The sequence below is a fragment of the Cheilinus undulatus genome, linkage group 11, assembly GCF_018320785.1.
Source record: "Cheilinus undulatus linkage group 11, ASM1832078v1, whole genome shotgun sequence".
Taxonomy (NCBI): Eukaryota; Metazoa; Chordata; class Actinopteri; order Labriformes; family Labridae; genus Cheilinus; species Cheilinus undulatus.
This window is the reverse complement of record NC_054875.1, coordinates 30363095-30380924: the sequence shown is the minus strand read 5'-3', so window position 1 is coordinate 30380924 and position 17830 is coordinate 30363095. Positions and strand designations below refer to the sequence as shown.

The following is a 17830-nucleotide window of genomic DNA, read 5'->3' as shown; positions in this document are numbered from 1 at the left end:
GAAGGCAAGTGTTTGAGTGTCATACCAGAGCTGGAGCTGGCATTGACCTTAAGAAAGAGGTCACAAATATAAGCAGCCAAAAGTATGTCCTTCAAAGGGATGGTTGGATCAGCCCTAGAGAGTAGGAAGGAAAAAACTCAGGTGGTGTGAGAATCTGATAAGAATTCTTCCTAAGGATTCTCTTTTTTTGTTTTTTGTTTTTTTTAATCACATTAAACTTGAAGATGTCCACTGGATGGAACCCTTTTCCATCTGGCCTATGAAAGGTCTATGGATTCCCCAGAAAGAGCTGAAGGAGGTTTGGAGAGAGGGAAAAAGGACAACTGGGTCAGTTTGATCAGCTATTCATATTGAGCTGGTAAGTAAAATGGATGGATGGATGGATGGATGGATGATGGTTGGATGGATGGCCTGATGGTTGGATGGATGGACATATGGATGGATGGATGGATGGATGGATGGATGGATAGATGGATGGACATCTTGATGGTTGGATGGATGGATGGATGGATGGATGGATGGATGGATGGATGGATATCTTGATGGGTGGATGGATGGATTAACAGATATGTAATTGATGGCTGGATGGATAATTTAAGGATGGATGGATGTTCAATAGAAACTTGATGGATGTCCTGATGGTTGGATGGTTAGATAAATAGATGGACAGATGGTTGGACATATAGATTGATGGATGGATGTAGGAATGGATCATTGTTAGATGGGCTGACAGACTGACTTTTGATCAACTGATTGATAGTTGGTCTGAACAATGAATGAACAGACGGATGGATACATGGACGGACTTATGTGGGTTCTCAATCTAAACTTTTGTTTTCCTCAGTGCAGCTCCTCATCATTTTATTATCTTTAGAAGAGGAACTTTATGTCCATTTAATCCTGCTCCAGCACTCAGCCACTAAACATTGTCTCCACAAAAAACGAACAAGAATACAACTCCTGGAACAAAACTGACCAGAATAACTCTTCCCACTGCATTACACTGAAGAGCACTCGTCATGGCGGGCGGTGCATAGCGTAGATCAGCACAGTGTTGCAGCACGGTAGTAGTTGTGCTCTATTTTAGTTAATACCTTCCTTTGTACAGGGGAGTTAGTGGGGTCAGACTTGATTGTACTCAAATGTAGTTCCAGCCTTGATAGAATGAATCATGTTCAGTGAGTCAGAGCTCACACAGATGCAGAGAACATTGTACATTTATAATGGTATGATATCTTCATGTTTGCTGTTTAAGTGGTTAAAGCTTGTTAGACTGAAATGAACATTCCTTAATTTCTTCTTCGTGTTGTGAAATGATGAGGAGTGAAATCAAAAACAAAATGTTTTGATCTTTTTATAAATCCTGTCGTCATTTTCTTCAAACATGCCCTGATCTTCCCCATCCAGGGCAAAGTGTGTCAAGGCCTCTCAGGCAATTCTCCATTTTCAGTCCCTCTCTCTTCAAAAACAGCCATGCATAAATACTCCTGTTATTCTAATAGCGGGCTGTGTGCTGCCGTATGATTGGCTGACGGCTCATGACTCATTTGAACAGGCTGGTGTTAGGCTTGGCAAGAAAAGGTTGGGTTGGTGGGCGGGTGGGTGATGTGGGCAGATGGGTAGGTGGTAGTGAAAAGGGGGAGCAGGAAGGCGTTAGTAAGACTCTGCTCCCACAGCTTGTAGGCTTGTGCACAAGGCTGTTTTGTCACACATACACAAAAACACACACTAATAGAATAAATACTTACAAAGGCAGCCAAGTTAATGTAAATGCACTTTTTTCCCACTGTTTTTCTACAGCTATGGTTGCCCGTAGCCAGACTTAAGGAGAGACACAGAGCCTGGAGGAGGGAGGAGAGAGAGAGTGAGAAAGAGAGAGAGAGCGAGAGTGTTGATCTGCAGCCCCCAGCCTTCCCTCTGTTGCTGCTACAGTACTTGTGGAAGGCGGGGAGAGAGGGAGAGAGAGGCGGCAGAGGCAAAACTGGTGTTCGTCTCTGACACTCGGAGGGGAAGAAGAGGAGAACGCTGCGAGCTGTGCGGTGAAGAGCAAGAGACAGCCAGTGCTCTGGTATGTGTCCAGTGAGTGAGTGAGTGACTCGGTCAACAACCCTGCGCACCTCTGCTGCCGTCTTAGCATCTTCGCATCACCAGGACTCTGACTCCAGCCACACAAACAGGTGAGTGTCCACACATCTCTAATTACTGTATGTCAACCTGTCGCTTTCATGTGTGATTACACTCAGAAGGATTTTCAGAAAGTTTATGTGTCTATCATTAAGTGTGCGTGGATGTGGGTGTGACGGATGCGTGTTTCCTCATGTCTTACTTTGTGTGAAGTCTTGTTTACCTCCTGACTGACAGGTGAAAAAGACCACTGGGACTTGGGGAAAAACTGCACTTCTGTTAGGAGTAAATCCGCCTGGTTTCACCCCCACATGTGTGGATCCATGTGTCAGTGAAGGAGAAAGTGGGTGGAGTGGGAACAGCTCTGCTTCTGTTATCTCAGTCTTGTTTAGAAACAGAGAGAGAGAGAGAGAGGGAGAGAGGGAATAAAAAACATGATGAAGCCATCTCAGATGCTGCGGTTTAGGCGGACTACAGAGTGTTTGAAGGAATGCAGATTTTGCTCGGTGGTGTGTTTGGAGGGGAATTTGTCGAGGAAATCTGCAGGTGTTTACATTTCTGATCTACTCTGCTTTTCTAGGGCTTAGTGTGAGCCTTTTGTCTCAACTGCGCAAGAGAACGACTGCATCCATCCACTAGTTATTGTGGCACTGACAGTGTGACAAAACCGCAGTTTAAGGTCCAATCTGTTGCATAAGACGGCTCCAAAATACTGGAAGGAGTTCAAAAATAGCTCATTTTAATGAGCAGGATAATGCTTGGCTAGAAGGGAGATGTAATGTACATTTTTTTTCTTCAAGTCTGAAAATGAAAGTTTCAGTTCATTAAAAATGATCAGATTTTCAGGATGCAGCACCTGCTCCTCCATGTTGGTATAACCACTTGACACCTGTACTGTACACATGTAATTTGTGTGTAATGGCAGCCCATTACTGCAGGGAATCAGCAGCAGGTTGCTGGGAATCGAAAATTTCAGTGCACCACTTGTTGAATCCACTTTGCCTCTTTTGAAGTTTTGTCTGTGAAGTGACTCTAAATCTGCCACGACTTCCTTCAAGTGTGCACCATTTGCTTACAGAGAGGACAGAGAAATACAAGGCTTTTTTTGAGTAGGACCATATGGCTGAATGAAATTTCACAGAGAGACATTGTCACTGTCTAGATGCTTTAAACCCCTGAGCCATGACCGTGATCTCGGCTGCCACTGAGAAGGAAAAAAAAAATCCCCTCTGTGTTTGTCTTCCTCGCTGTGGATGCTGCTGTTTGTCTGCCTCCGACTGTCAATCTGTCACAGAGTGTGATGTAGAGGAATCAGCCGCAGCTCCCAACTGACCCTGCCACATCCCTTTATCACCCATCGCTCGATATATCCGTCCTCGCATCCATCCATCCTTCCCTTCATGTTTCCCCCACCGGGCTTCAAATGCTTGTCTCTTCACTTTCATTGAGCAACTCCCTCCCTTCCTCCCTGCTTCAACCTCACCCCCCCTCTCCCTCCCTCCCTACGCGTTGGTCGCCACAGAAACGGCTGATTCAGGAAGGGTGGGCGGGTGTCTCAGAGCTCTTACTGCTGTGCCCCATGCGGTGCTTTCACAGTACATTTCTGCTTCTGTGCTGCTTTTGCGGCCCCTGATATGCTGACAGTTCAGGTGGCTCTGTCAGATGTTACACAATCGTATCAACTTCGCAAAAGGCTGTTTTGTTCACTTCCCTCATAGGACGTGTTCGCTATTTAGAGTTACATTGTCATTCATGTTCACTTTTTCTTTTAGCTGTGGTTAAAAAAAAACAAAACACTAGGAAACTCTTCATGGCTGGTAAATGATCCTGACGCAAATCTCCGTCCTGCTAATTAACTGTGGAGGGATTTCATGCCTATTTCTGCTTAAAACATACATGACACCCAGGTCAGACTCCCTGTGTGCGTGTTTAGAGACGACACTGAGGTGATTAATAATGTAGCATGACCGACTCATTTAATAATAGATATGTCATGGCCTTTCTCTTACATAGGGTAGAGAAAGCAGAGTAAAAGTGATAGATTGAAAAGATTAATAAATAAACAACCCAACTATTTTGGTACAACTCCCACTCAAACACATAACAGCTAATGCTGGATTTTACCTCCGTGATTGGATTCGAATTCACCAGAAGTTGCTTTTTTTTTGTTATCCATTTCGTGGCGTATTTATGGGAAAAAAAAGCCCATGTTGCCATGGTGATAGTGTGTACAGTAGCTTAAAAACAGCGCCTTTAAAAGATGCTTCTGAGCAGGAAATGAAAAAGCTGTGTTGCACCGCAGTCATTTCCAAGCAAGGACCCCATGAGCTCGGCCTGCTGTGCCTGATTAAATTAAAATGGGATTTTGTATTCGCAGAGGAGGTGATGATGAGGACCAGCATGGTCCAAAGTGTTGTTCTTCTGATGTTTTTGTTGTCTTTTTACATAGACTTTATTGATCAGAGGTGTCATTTTTCCACCTCCAATAAATTAACTGGTGCAAAAGTTACTCATTGGCGATTGTCTCAAAAGGAGTGAGGACAGGGAATCTTGATAATCTTCTGAACACATCTTGATTTTACTCTATTAATGGAAATACCTCAAATAAAACGGATGTGATCTAAAAAGCTTCAAATATAAACAGACTGCAGTTTTTTTTCCACCCTGCAGTGTTCAGCCATTACAGTCAGCGGTGACGCAGCCTGAGACTCACACAGCACACTGCAGACCAGTCACAAGACTCAGCCAGAACAAAGAGCACACACTGTCATCTAAGAGAAAAATCTCAACATGGATGATCACACTAAAGAAGCTTTTTCACCAAAACATCACAGAAGTGTAGCTCAGGAGAGTGTGACGCCGTGTGCTGAGACCCTGAGTGGCTTATCAGGATACGTTTTAAAGACAATGTCCCAAGAAAGCACAGCAGATGCAGCTTTAGATTTTAGTTTGTTTAGCTGTTCATATTCTCCCTTTGACTTTTGCACGTGAAGCTGTAAATGTGTGGTGAGTCGACAGGGCTGCCTCTGGCCAAAGTCAGGCCCCAAGCTGACTCTGGTAAGGGGCCCCCATACCCCCTGGACCACCATGGTTCCAACATACTCACCTAACATTACTCATACAAAATTCAGAATTATCTTAAGATAACTTTAAGAATTATGATAATAATAATACAAAAAGGAAAAATAATTTTTATATGAAAAAAGTTATATTATAAGGATCATAGCTTTTATTTCCATTTGTGTCTGTTATTTAGAAAATGGTCATCACCGTGGGATAATTATTTTCATCATAACATGAATTTCCCTTTATTAGATATCTGTTTAATTGATGTCTTTTCCTCAAAATAAAACAAACCAAAATCAGCCCATCTTGCCCCTCCACACACACACACACACCCCCCTGCACCCTTCCCTGTCCTCACTATCAGGAGCTCATCTGTTTTGCTTCTTCTTCTTTCTCACTGTGTTTCTGCATAAGTGTTGAAATAAAAATGAAAATAATATGTTTTCATTATTTGTTTTCATCCACAATCAGCTGATATGCACAAGCAAGTTCAATGTTTATTAATTCACAAAGTGAAAAAAATAGAATTCATTTCATAAAGTTGACTTAGTGCTGAAAGAAATATCCCAAACATGAGCATGGTGTATATTTTCTGAGTGTTTTTTTTATCGTCAAAAGAAAAGTATTAGCAAAAATAGCATGTGGACTTCTAAGGTGAAGAAATAATATATTTTTTTAAATAGCTGTTAAAAGCAGGCCACACAAATGGGAATTTTCAAGCATTTACCAAAGTGAACAAAAAATACAAACTTTTAGGCACACAGATCCACCCAGGAGTAACACTTAAACAGGATTAGGAGCAGATGTCTCTTTTTAAGCTTATTTATAAGAGTTAAAGCAGAATGTCAGGCTTCTAAATGTTTACTGAATCTGTTTTCGAGGAAATTACTAAAGCTGATCAACACACTGCAGCAAACTGAGATCAGAAGCTAACATGTTTTTTAAGAACTCCTCAAAAGGCTCCACAATACATTCTTTACATAAAGAAGGATGCTGAAATAATTTAGGCTATACTGTATTTCGACAATTTATATATAAAACCAACAAAGCACTAGCCTTCTTCAACCATTTCCCTTGTTCTTCTTCTCACTAGACTCCAAAGAGCAGAGGCGCTCCAACCTTCCTGCTCACGTCACACAAAATTAAAAATAGCAGGTTTAAGAAGCTGATTGGTCCATGGAGTGTGTGACACATCACTATGAACCAGCCAGAGCTACAACATACAAGAAATAAAACATGTTTGTGAATCACAACAGGCAAAATAAAACCGTCCAAGAAAGATCTATTGTTGGAAAACAGAAAAGCAGTATGTGGCAGTATCACAGACTGTTGGCGGAGCATCAACCTGATTTACAATGACAATAAAGATGCACAACCACGGAATAACCACAGCTTCAAACCGTTCCCTCAGACCTTGTGTAAACGAATCTCCAGAGAAACAAAACTTCCTTTCATACTCTTACTAAATCCCATGACACCATCAAACTAACCCAAAATTCATCCACTTGCTTGTATTTACTCTTCAGCTAAAGCCTGTTGCAGCTTAATCCTTTGTGCCAGTACCCCATTATTCCCAAAACCACATCAATGAACCACATCATTGCACAGCATTGATGTGTTCCTGCATTACCGTGAACATGGGGATTGTAGGGTTTTTTTCTGTCTTTCAGTCAATCTCACAAACACCAGCAGTTGCTATAAATGCTCACTAGAGCATCAAATTTGCAGCTTGAAATAGTCCTAAAGTAATGCACTATTTACCCCTGTCGGAGCACTGTAAGGTTCATTAAAAACTACACCGGCCAGCTGTTTCCGGAAACTGTTTCTTTTTTTTTTTTTTTTTTTTTTAAAGCAGATTATTTAAATGCAGATTATTATTGGCCACTTCTTTCTTTCTTTCTTTCTTTCTTTCTTTCTTTCTTTCTTTCTTTCTTTCATGAAGTAATGGCAGACAACATTTGGTATCTTATATATTATAATGCATCTCTTGTATAGTATGGTTTGGTAAAAATTGACATCAATTTTAACTGTTTAATGGACAAAACCCTACAAAAATATGTATATCATACCAAAAGCAATTGTGTAAACTATTTAAGTTAGTTTTGCCATGTTTTTTATTTAATATTTACCAATCTAAATTTGACAAACAGAGCAGACAAAGCCTGACTATGGCACTAACTTAACCACAGAAAAGGGAACTTGTTATGGATGGGGAAGGAAATAAAGGAACAGTAAGCAGCTACATTTTTGGAAAACACAACATGCTGAAGAATTTTAACTTGTCCACTGAGCTGCCAGCGATTTTCTTTTAAAAAGTAAAATGAGACATTCAGGAGCAGTGAGTTATTCTACATCACTGAGGCTGCAGGGAGATGCTGCAGTGGCCGAACCAAAGTGTGATGAAGTAGAGACTGAGGCATTTGATTATTGCAATTTTAAAAAATTAATGCACAGTTTATGAGCCTTAATCTTATTGGGATTAATGCATTATGCTGACAACCCTAATTACATGGGCGGAGCGAAGGGTGGCTCATGGGGCTGAAGCCCATAATGTTTTCTTAAAAGCCCCAAATCTTCCAGGTTGGTTAAAAGTATGTCGATTGTGAGCGTTTATGATACATAAATGCTAAAAGAAATAAGCAATGAGTTTTTGGGCCTTGCTGATCACAACATGGAAATGCAGTTCTTAAAGGCAAACCTAATTCAAAAATCAGATATTTTTGTACTTACGCACTCACCACAGTAGAAAAAGTATTTTTAGAGTTGTTCTTAGATATAATTTTCAACATTTTTGTGAATAAGTCGATATCTGTAACCCCAAATGTTGTTTTTTATGTTTGTTGTTTGAGAATGCAAAGTTTCAATTGTAAACTCTTTTTCACCAAATTCATACCCTACCTATACAATGTAACTTTAAAAATATACTTTTAGGTGCAGAAGTTAAAATTATTAAATTTCAACATGATTTTGCAATGATACTGACACTTTAAGCACAGTTAGATTATAAAAAAAATGATGTAAGCAATTAGGTATTTTTTATGTTGAACAGCATCATTTTAATCATATGATGCATAGATTTCTTGGCATTTTGATTTTTTTTATTTGCGTCAAAATAGTGTATTTGATTAATAGGGAAGCAGCCTCCCTGGGCAGTCCTTTGTTGGGGCTTAGCCTCTGGATATTTAACACACCTGGCTCAGCACCCTGCCTAAATATATCACATTTCATTGTATTGAATCATTTTTGTGTTGTGTCGTATCGTGTCATGAAGTGTCATGTCGTATTGTATCGTGCCCCTATGACTTATTCACACTATGTTGGAGTTTTTAAAGAAACGTCTCCTCTAAAGCATATGGGCCCCTAAAAACACACTAAAGACTGAAAAACTGCCAGACTCTTGTAAAAGTAGTCTTAGATTTTTTTTTTTTTTTTTGATTGGGCTTGTATGATATTTTGAAGACCAAAAAAATCTAAAGTTTTTTGCACTCTTGAGCAAGTCTAATGAATCTCAGAAGTGGAACCCATGCAGGGAGGTTTCCTCCTTTTCTTTTTCAAGCACATTAATAACTATCGAGTGTTTCGTCCTTTATTGACTCTCTGCTTCCTTCACTCAGCAGCCACCAAGATTGATCTTTCTAATAAGTTGGCGCTGACTTTTAAGTGAACTGTTCCACTGAAGGAATGATAACAGAGAAGCTTGCGCAAGTAATTATTGCAGATAATGGCTTTTGTAATCCGTTGGCTAAAAGGAGCATACTCTGTCCAAAATAGGCCGAGGGATAGTCTGTTAAACTTTGCTGTCTAGAATATTTTAGGGACAGACAATTGATTTCCACACGGTGAAAAGAAAATATTTTGCCTCCAACTGGTCTTACCACAATCAGGCTCCTCTTAAAGTGGATTCTGGATGATTCCCCCATGACTGGCCGCTGTCGGATGACTAATCTCCTCCCAAGTGTCGTGTTAAAGCCCCTTAATTGGGGAGAATAAACCAATCATTAACTTGCTCATTAAAGCTTATCGTGGAGCTGAGACCACTGTGACGCCATCATAGTAGACTTGTGTTCTTGTTCCCTATGAGGCGTTGTTTTTCATGTATTATCAGCATTGGCGTCTGAAGATTCCTCTGTACTTAGTGACAGGGTATTTCTGTGCTAACCTCGCTGATCTGGCCAAAAACTCCCATCTGGACCCGCTCTGCCTGCCATCTGCTTCACCGCTCACTTGTCGATCTGTCCCCTCAAACAGATGTGAGGCCTCTAGTTCAAAACAGCACCTGCAAATAAAAGCAGGTAAACAGAAGAGGAGGCTCTGAGACAAAGAGATTCATAAAGGGGTTTAGTCCTGATTTACCACAGTGTGTTTCTTTAGCACCGTGGCGCATGTGTGCCTCAGCAGTTTCCACCCAAACTGAGTGTGTATCCTTAAAAAACGCTGACTGTTTTACGATGGGGATCACTAACAGAACAAAATGAAGTTTGTGCTTAGTCAGAACACTCTTTCCCTTAAATTAAAAGTGAAACCCAGAGAGGTGAAAAGAGGGAACAGGGACAAGCATTATGATGCAAGTATATGGATTATTTCCAGAGTGACAGCATGATTTTAATATCGCTACTGCTGCTGGTTTTGTTGGTGTGGGTCCTGGTGCTAGTTTGGCCTCGCTGACTGATGGATAGGAAGACCGTTAACCCGAGGGGAATCATCTGTGATGCTGCTGCCGCTCTGAGCTGGAGCACTCACTCCATCCCCATACTGTTGGCATCATTACTGCACTTCTCAAACAGTATTTTCAACTCATCAGAATCTGCACATACACACTCTCTCTGAGCACATCACCTAATCATGTGCGCACAAGAATAGTCCCAGGCAGTTTTACCATTAGGCGTTTGTGATGGGCCTTGTGCTCCAAAGGGCTTCGGGAAAACGTCATTAGGTTTGTGTCAAATAATGACATATGTCTAAAAGTACTTTTAATGATTAAAGCACGTGTTTTTGAATGTAAAAAAGAGGTCAAACATGAATAGAACAGCATCAAAATAGACCTTTGCCCCAATTGTCCCCAAAACCATAGGCTCAAGCCCCCAAAAAACATAATATGCCATCATATCAGCACATGCGAAAAGAAAAAGAGTCATACAATCACAATCGCATAGAAAAGAAGTGCATGTACAAAATAGTAAAGAGCAAAAAGCAAACAAACAAAATTCAAGTACACTTAAATTATGATTTTGTTTACATATTGTCAATGTCTAGCAGAAACCTTGAATCTCCATTTTCATGTTTTTTATTGTTTCCCACAAATCATTTCTATTGGTCACCCTCTTCATTTGTCACTTTGTCAAGTTTTAAACCAGTAAAAAGTACCATAAACTTGTGCCTAAAATCTACTTCAATTGGAGGTACTTTAAAAAAAGCTAAAACTGGTCAAAAACCTTGCAAGAACTGTATATTCTAGCTTAATATTAGCAGAGTATTAATACATTAAATGGCACATACTGCCGGATTGCAGTGCTTTGAAAAGAAAAAGACAACTTTTTTTTTCATTTCCTTAAAATAACGTGATTTTTGACATAAGTGACTTGTACCCAATAGTGATGATGTTCAAGAAAGAGTGGGAAGAAGTGCAAACTTATTTGATCTCAACTGTTTTCCATAATTTGGATTGTTATTAATGTAAACCTACACAGTCATTAATGTTTAAAGACTAGTTCATATATACTAGATGATATCATTTACCAGTAATCATAGTCTAACCACAAGAAATAAATCAATTACATGATATTCTTCAAAATTAAGTTAAAAACGTTTTATATATAAACTATTATTAAAAGATCAAATTCATTACTGTTATACAATCCATATCAAAATTACTTATTTATATAATCTTATGAAACTTGAATTTATATGTGATAGGTTTTACATCTTCAAATGTATTTTAATTTCCAAATGTATTATATTTACAACATACATATAAACCAATGTTAATTTAAAAACATGTACAGTATATGATACATCATAATAAATTTATGCAGAGGCCCACTGACCTAGCTCTGCACATCACCACTGTGAGACGCTGCCTCACTAAACATAATTACAAACCCTTCATGAAGCAGAGTAAACACTCTGCTAACAGGACATAAGCCTGTTCTCCATGAAAACTCTCTAGCGCAGCTAAAATAGCTAATGCTAACAAAGCTATGCCTGCAAGGTAAGCTAAATGGATAATATTGCAATATAGCCAATGTAGCTAAAGCTAACAAAGCTAGGTTAGCTACATCAGCTTATGCTACATTTTGGAAATCTTGCCAGTGGAAATGGATGGGTTGACTTGCATCAGCTGCTGCCACCGCAACCTGACCTCGGATAAGCGGAAGAAGATGCAGGATAAGCATTTGCTAAAGCTACCATTAGCTACATTAGCTTCTTAGTTGCATTAGCTTTTGCTATGTGTATAACTAATAGACCAATGGTAGCTTTAGCAATGTTTGATAAAGCTCACGTTGCTAAAGCTAACATAGCTACATTAGGTTAAGTAGATATGTAAACTCTGTAGTTAGCATAGCTACGTTGGCTTTAGCTAAAGCGAGCCACGGTTTGCGAAACTACTTCTAAAACAGGTCTATTAATAATCTAATCCTGGATTATACCTTTATTACCTTTATTTCTGTTTCATTTATGAAATGTTGCTTCGTCTTTAATGTTTGCAGTGCAGTCATTTAGTGAATATAACTTTCAGACTTTGTTTATGAATAATGTTGATTTTATAAAACAATCTAAAAATGCAATTACATTATACAAGTAAATTACTTCACTTCCGCTCTGACAGAGGCACTGCCTGAGAGCTGCGATCTGCAGTCGAAAACTAGATAACCAGTATTCAACCAGTGACAGTCAAATAGTGCCCTCTTCATGCTCTGGAAATCATCTCATTATGGATCTTTTTAACAAATTTATGTTTGTGTAGTTTTTTTTTACACTTTTCCAAAGTTTCACAGGAATATTGAAATACTTAAACTTTCCCTCCCCACACTTTGAAATGAAATTTCCCTCATAAGTAACCCCCATTGTCTTTCAATTAACAATTTTTGAATATTACTTTTTAGAATTTTTGGGTTGTTTGAAATTCCACATGGTCTGCAGTTGGGTAGATCCTGTTAGACATAATATGATAAGGAATTGGAAGATAACTGTGTGGTAAAATGGCAAATATATATATACAGTACTGTGCAGGAGTTTTAGGCATGTTTGGGCAGAAATTTGAGGCTGAAGTAAGACGTGTAATGGCGAGTGCGCCCACCTGAGGGCCCCATCAGGCGGGAAGGAGGATTGACACAACCCAGGTCATGCTCTGGATGTCTTTGTACATTACCAAGGGCATGGGAAAATAATCTAATGAAAACAAAACAAAAACCACAGCAAACTGTTGGTGGTTGCTGGGCGTATTACCAGAGGTGCAAAGGCCTGCACAAAAGAAATGCTGTTAAGCTCAACCTTCTGGCTGCTGCTGAGCAACACACATGGTTACACTATATATATATGTATATATGTTTATGTTTATATAAGGCACACCAGCACTGGAGACATGTTAAAAATCAAAAGTGTTTTTGAGTTTGAGACATGATGTAGACGCTGAAGTAAGGCATGTAATGACGAGTGCACCCACCTGAGGGCCCCATCAGGCAGGAAGGAGGATTGACACAATCCAGGTGCTCTGGATGTCTTTGTACATTATTCTAAGAGGTGATGAGTGAGTACTTTTGGCTGTTAGGGTGTTCATTTTTCATATTTGGGTCTCTCTTGTTCACTTGCTGTAATTGCTTTAACCACACTGGGAAAGGACCTCATGTTGATCTTTGCCAGAGGCCTCTAAATGACTAAAACCACCCGGGCATAGAAACACCGCAGAGAAAACATAATTAATCAGATGATTGCTATAGAAACTGCCCATTTAAAGGGATACTTCAACATTTGGCAAATTCGCCCATTGCCATAATTCCTATAGTCTTAGTAATAGGTTCGTTTCCTTTAGTTGTCGGTGCAAGCTGTTTTAAGATCTGGGGGGACTGTTATACCAGCTGCACAGCTAGCGCTATGGAAGCAGATGTTTTTTTTTTTGCTTTCCCTTATCAAACTCATCAAATACACAATCCAACAACTTCAAAACGCTCTTGTGGACAAATTGTGACCTGCACATTCACCATGCTATGAAATAATCATGGAACAGTACGAGACGGAGATGTTTTAAAGTTAAATGCAAAGCCGGAACTGCACTCAAGACATGGATGCTGCACTGTGTCACTCCGCCCAGTGGTTTACTCAAGAAATAGTTCCGAGTATTTGCTTCATGTGTCGTAATGTTACATAATTATACATTATTATTTCATAGCATGGTGAATGTGCAGGTCACAACTTGTCCACAAGAGCGTTTTGGAGTTGTTGGATTGTGTATTTGATGAGTTGGATGAGGGAAAGCAAAAAATACCGTCTGCTTCCATAGCGTTAGCTGTGCAGCTGGTATATCAGTCCCCCCAGATCTAGAAACAGCCTGCACCGACAACTAAAGGAAACAAACCTATTACTTAGTGATAGGTTCATATATACTATAAGACTATAGGAATTATGGAAATGGGCGAATTTGCCAAAACGTTGAAGTATCCCTTTAATAAAAACAAAACAAAAAATCTCTCTCTTCAGAATGATATTTTCCAATGGATTTTATGTACCAGATGAAGTGTGCAGAGTTTTCAGTGCATACCGCAATTTGCACAATTTCCTTTCTGAGAGATCTTTTCCCTACATTTCATCCAGATAACTGAGAGGATCTGAAAGGATGGAAGAACTAGCACAACATGTACCTGCCAAATAGGACATCCTTCCAAACAGGGTCACTCTGAAGTGATGTTATTTCACACATTTTAGAACTGCTTCACAGTTTTTCTTCATATTTAAATCCAATTCAAGGAAGAATTCTTCTAATCTGCTCTGAATTTTAATCAGTGCACATAATGGCAGATGTGACAATCAGATTTGTAATATAACAAAGCTTGTGAGGAATAAAAAATAATGGGAAAATAGGGAGTGTGTGAAGGCCAGAACTGAAAATAAAACATTAAATTTATAACCGGATACCCAGCCCATTTCAAATCAACATCTTTTGTTGGCTTTTACACTACAGTGGGATCAGCTGCAGTTTCCAACTGCTAAATAAGATTTCTTGCCCATCGACCAGCTGATGTCTGATAAAAGAAGCACACGCAATCTGACAATATGACCAACAGGAGAATTTCAACTTGGATCTGTATTCTGAAGCAGTCTTTGATTATCTTTAGACATAAACACGGGTTTCTGCATGTCTTTAAAAGCCTCAAATTAAGATTTCTCAAAAGCAGCATTGGAAAAGTATTAAACTCTTATGTTTGTATCCCCACAGCCTCTTTCTCTTGTTCGCCATTCTTTAAGATAAATGTAAATACAGCTGATGATTCAGTCTTTTTTAGTTTTACTTGACAAATGTCTTTGTACAATTATACATTTTTCTTTTATGAGCTTACATATAGATATGTTTATTAACCCATCTTTATGAGTATTAATGTTATATAGAGGATATAAGAGATGTATTTTCCTTTTGGTATTCTCAGTACCTGCAGTTATGCAAAAGTATAACAATATTAAAATAGAAAAAGTGCAGAAGATGCCCTTTGCTGCCTCCTCCCAGCTCTTCTGGAAAGATTCACACCGTTTGCCAAATCCAAAAAGCATTTTAGCATTTGGAATGATTTTAAAGATGGCTGACCTCAATCGATTTACAGGTCACAGAGAAATGAGAGGACAGTGATGTATAAATAAGCAATTGGAAAGAATCCCAACTCATCCAGGAATACCAATCCAGCTGTGGCCTTTGCTATTTCTTTCATCTCCTCGAGTCCCCCTCAGATTTCCACTGGCTCCTCAGAGCCAACCATGGCTCTAAGACAAGGATTTAAAATATTGGAGAAAGCACTGTGATTTTATATTGATTTATATTTTACAAAAACTATCCTTAAAAAGGACACTTACATTCGTGTCATCACTTTGACTCTTGTATGGTTTAGGAGTCATGGTAACTTTTATATAGAAGTATTTTTCCCCTCTCTCAATCTTCCTTCTCAGCATTATGGTCAGTTTGATACTGCCATGCAATGAAAACATTATGGCTACTATGAAAAAGTTACCCAAAGTTCAGAATCCTCCCAAAGAGAAGCAGTGCACTGTTTTTTCTTTCCTTATCCTATGTGCTACTTTGCATCTTATAAAGATATTTCTGCAAATCATTTATGATACTCAAACAGCTTGGATTCTCCCGTCGACTTTCAATCCACTTTTGTCCCTCATTGGTATCGATTCAGGCACTGGCACCGTAACAAGAACTATCGATTTAGCACGGGTATCAGAAAACACCCAAACGATACCCAACCCTTTACCTCTATAAGCTGAAGCTAAAACATGACATCAAGACACCCCTGAGTGGTCAGAGAGTATCATCAGTTGAAGCATCATGCGTGAGATGTCCAACACATGAGTCAAACTCCTCTTGCCATCATCTTCATAATGTTGTATGATACCTGATCTCGTCTTTACTTTTATATAAGATTTTTTCTCTCTGCTTGCAGTCATATCAAGATCAAAACTCATCCCCCGTGCAATGACTAAAAGCTGAAAACTGAGAGCCAGGTACTACTACGTCAAAATCCTTCATCACAGTAGTTTTGGATGTCACCGCGGTTTTGCACAACTGCACTATAAGAACCCCGGCCAACTGCAAAAAAGAAAAAACTAGTTGTCTTATGTTGTGTTCATACCAGAAGTGGGTGAATTCATCCATGTGAGTTAATTTCATGTTAAGTCGATGTAAAGCTATAAGAAGACGTGAATTTGCATCAGGTGGCATAAACGCTACAAATTTGAGGTGCAAATCGCACAAAGTAGGAATTGTAATAAGAGTGAATAAGGCAAATATGCACTGCATTCAATGTGCTGTTTGCTTCATTTGCATATTCCTGAGAGTTGAAAAACCTCAACTAAAGTAAATCACTCATGCCGTGATGGCCAATCAGCATAGAGATTCTCTGGCATCATATTTCTATAACCAGAAATCACAGGAGAAACCTGTGTTGTCTGTCCATGGCTACCCAGAGCTATACGACACAACATGCCTGTTCTAGCGGCACAGGAATAAAAAGGAGCTCGCTTTGAGGTGAGTTTGGAAGTTGGATATCAGATTGCCTAGTAAGTTGTGAAAACATTGATCTGTTACTTTGTCATAGCAGATACAAAGCAGCAGTTCTCTCAATGTAGTCAAGCTCAGCCATGTTTGTTGATAACTGACTGAAATGCTGGATATGGGAGAAGGAAGCCCCTCTCCATTGCGTCTTGTGGGGACTTGCATGCATGCGATTTGTCGTGTGAGTGGAGTAAGTTATTCATGTGAATTTTAAAAAATTACGCGGGTTCACTCCCTATATCTACGCGTTCAGATATGCACGAATGGATGATCATTCCCGTCTGGTGTGAACACAACATTAGTTGTTTGATCTTAAAAAAGTTACTGATCAGATTGACTTAAAATTTTAAGTTGACTGAACTTGTACAGTTTGGCCTGAACTGGTAGAAAAAATGTTAAGAATTAACCCACTAGTAATTCCCAACAATCTGCTTAAACCATTTAGCTGGCTAATCAGGTATCGCTAGTGCCACTTAAATACTGTATTTTTCAGGATACATAATTAACACATAACCAAGTCCATAAGAGTATAGCAGAACAGTCTTCTATTTTCAAAAACTAAAAAATCACCAACATTGCCAGGGCATCTTTTCTAGGTCAACATTGAGATATTTAATTCAACTGGACTTTCATAGTTCAAACAAAGACAACGACCACCAGATTTACCAGAAAAGCATCTTTAGGGGTCATAGATGTCAGTATGAAAGGTCATGTTATTACATCAGGGAGTTGTGGGCTTTTTCCAGTTTTGACCAAAGTGGGCCACCAACTGTCAGAGCAGAGTTGGCGTCCACAGAGTGTTTCTGAAACTAAGTAAAACCCTCCACAAATAACCATTCCTCTTATAGAACAACTGCTATGCATAACTTTAGCTGGATTTATTCTAATTGTCTAGCAAGTAAATGTATGCTATGTACAGTAAGTAATGCCAAAATAAGCACCAAACCCCAGTAAGGATGTCAGTAAATCAGCCATGCCTACCAGATCCATTAAGCTCTCGCTAAAGGTGTCAGGGTATTTTAATAAAGACCTAGAATCTTCTGTTTTCTTTGACGAGCTCTGCGTCACTTTAAAAGGCTCTGACGAGATGAGGAACGTGACGCGGTGAAGCTGTCAACTGTTACACCTCCTTAGTGAAAACCCCACACACACCAACACACGCTCACACACTTCATACTAACAGATCCTCTCCATCGCTGCACCACCTGCCTCTCATCAACCCCCTCATCAGGCACAATAAGATCCCCGTTAATCCACTCGTCCCAGCCTGTAGCGCACTAACACGGCTCCCTCTGCAGGGCTCAGCTGATCCCTCTGGGCCTCCTGGAAGCAGAGAGTATAAAAAAAATGGTGCTCACAGCCTACACGCTGCCTTTGTAG

General features: G+C 39.5%; 1 protein-coding gene across 2 annotated transcripts in view; it reads left to right on the top strand.

Annotated features, from left to right (window-relative positions):
* Nucleotides 1–285: 285 nt before the first annotated feature.
* LOC121517059 (prickle-like protein 2) overlaps nucleotides 286–17830 on the top strand; it is a 64206-nt gene continuing 46661 nt past the window's right edge. For both annotated transcript variants that reach the window (XM_041798564.1, XM_041798563.1), the window contains exons 1-2: nucleotides 286–358; nucleotides 1801–2177. The gene's annotated coding sequence lies outside the window, so the exon portion shown is untranslated. The remainder of the gene's footprint in view (nucleotides 359–1800; nucleotides 2178–17830) is intronic.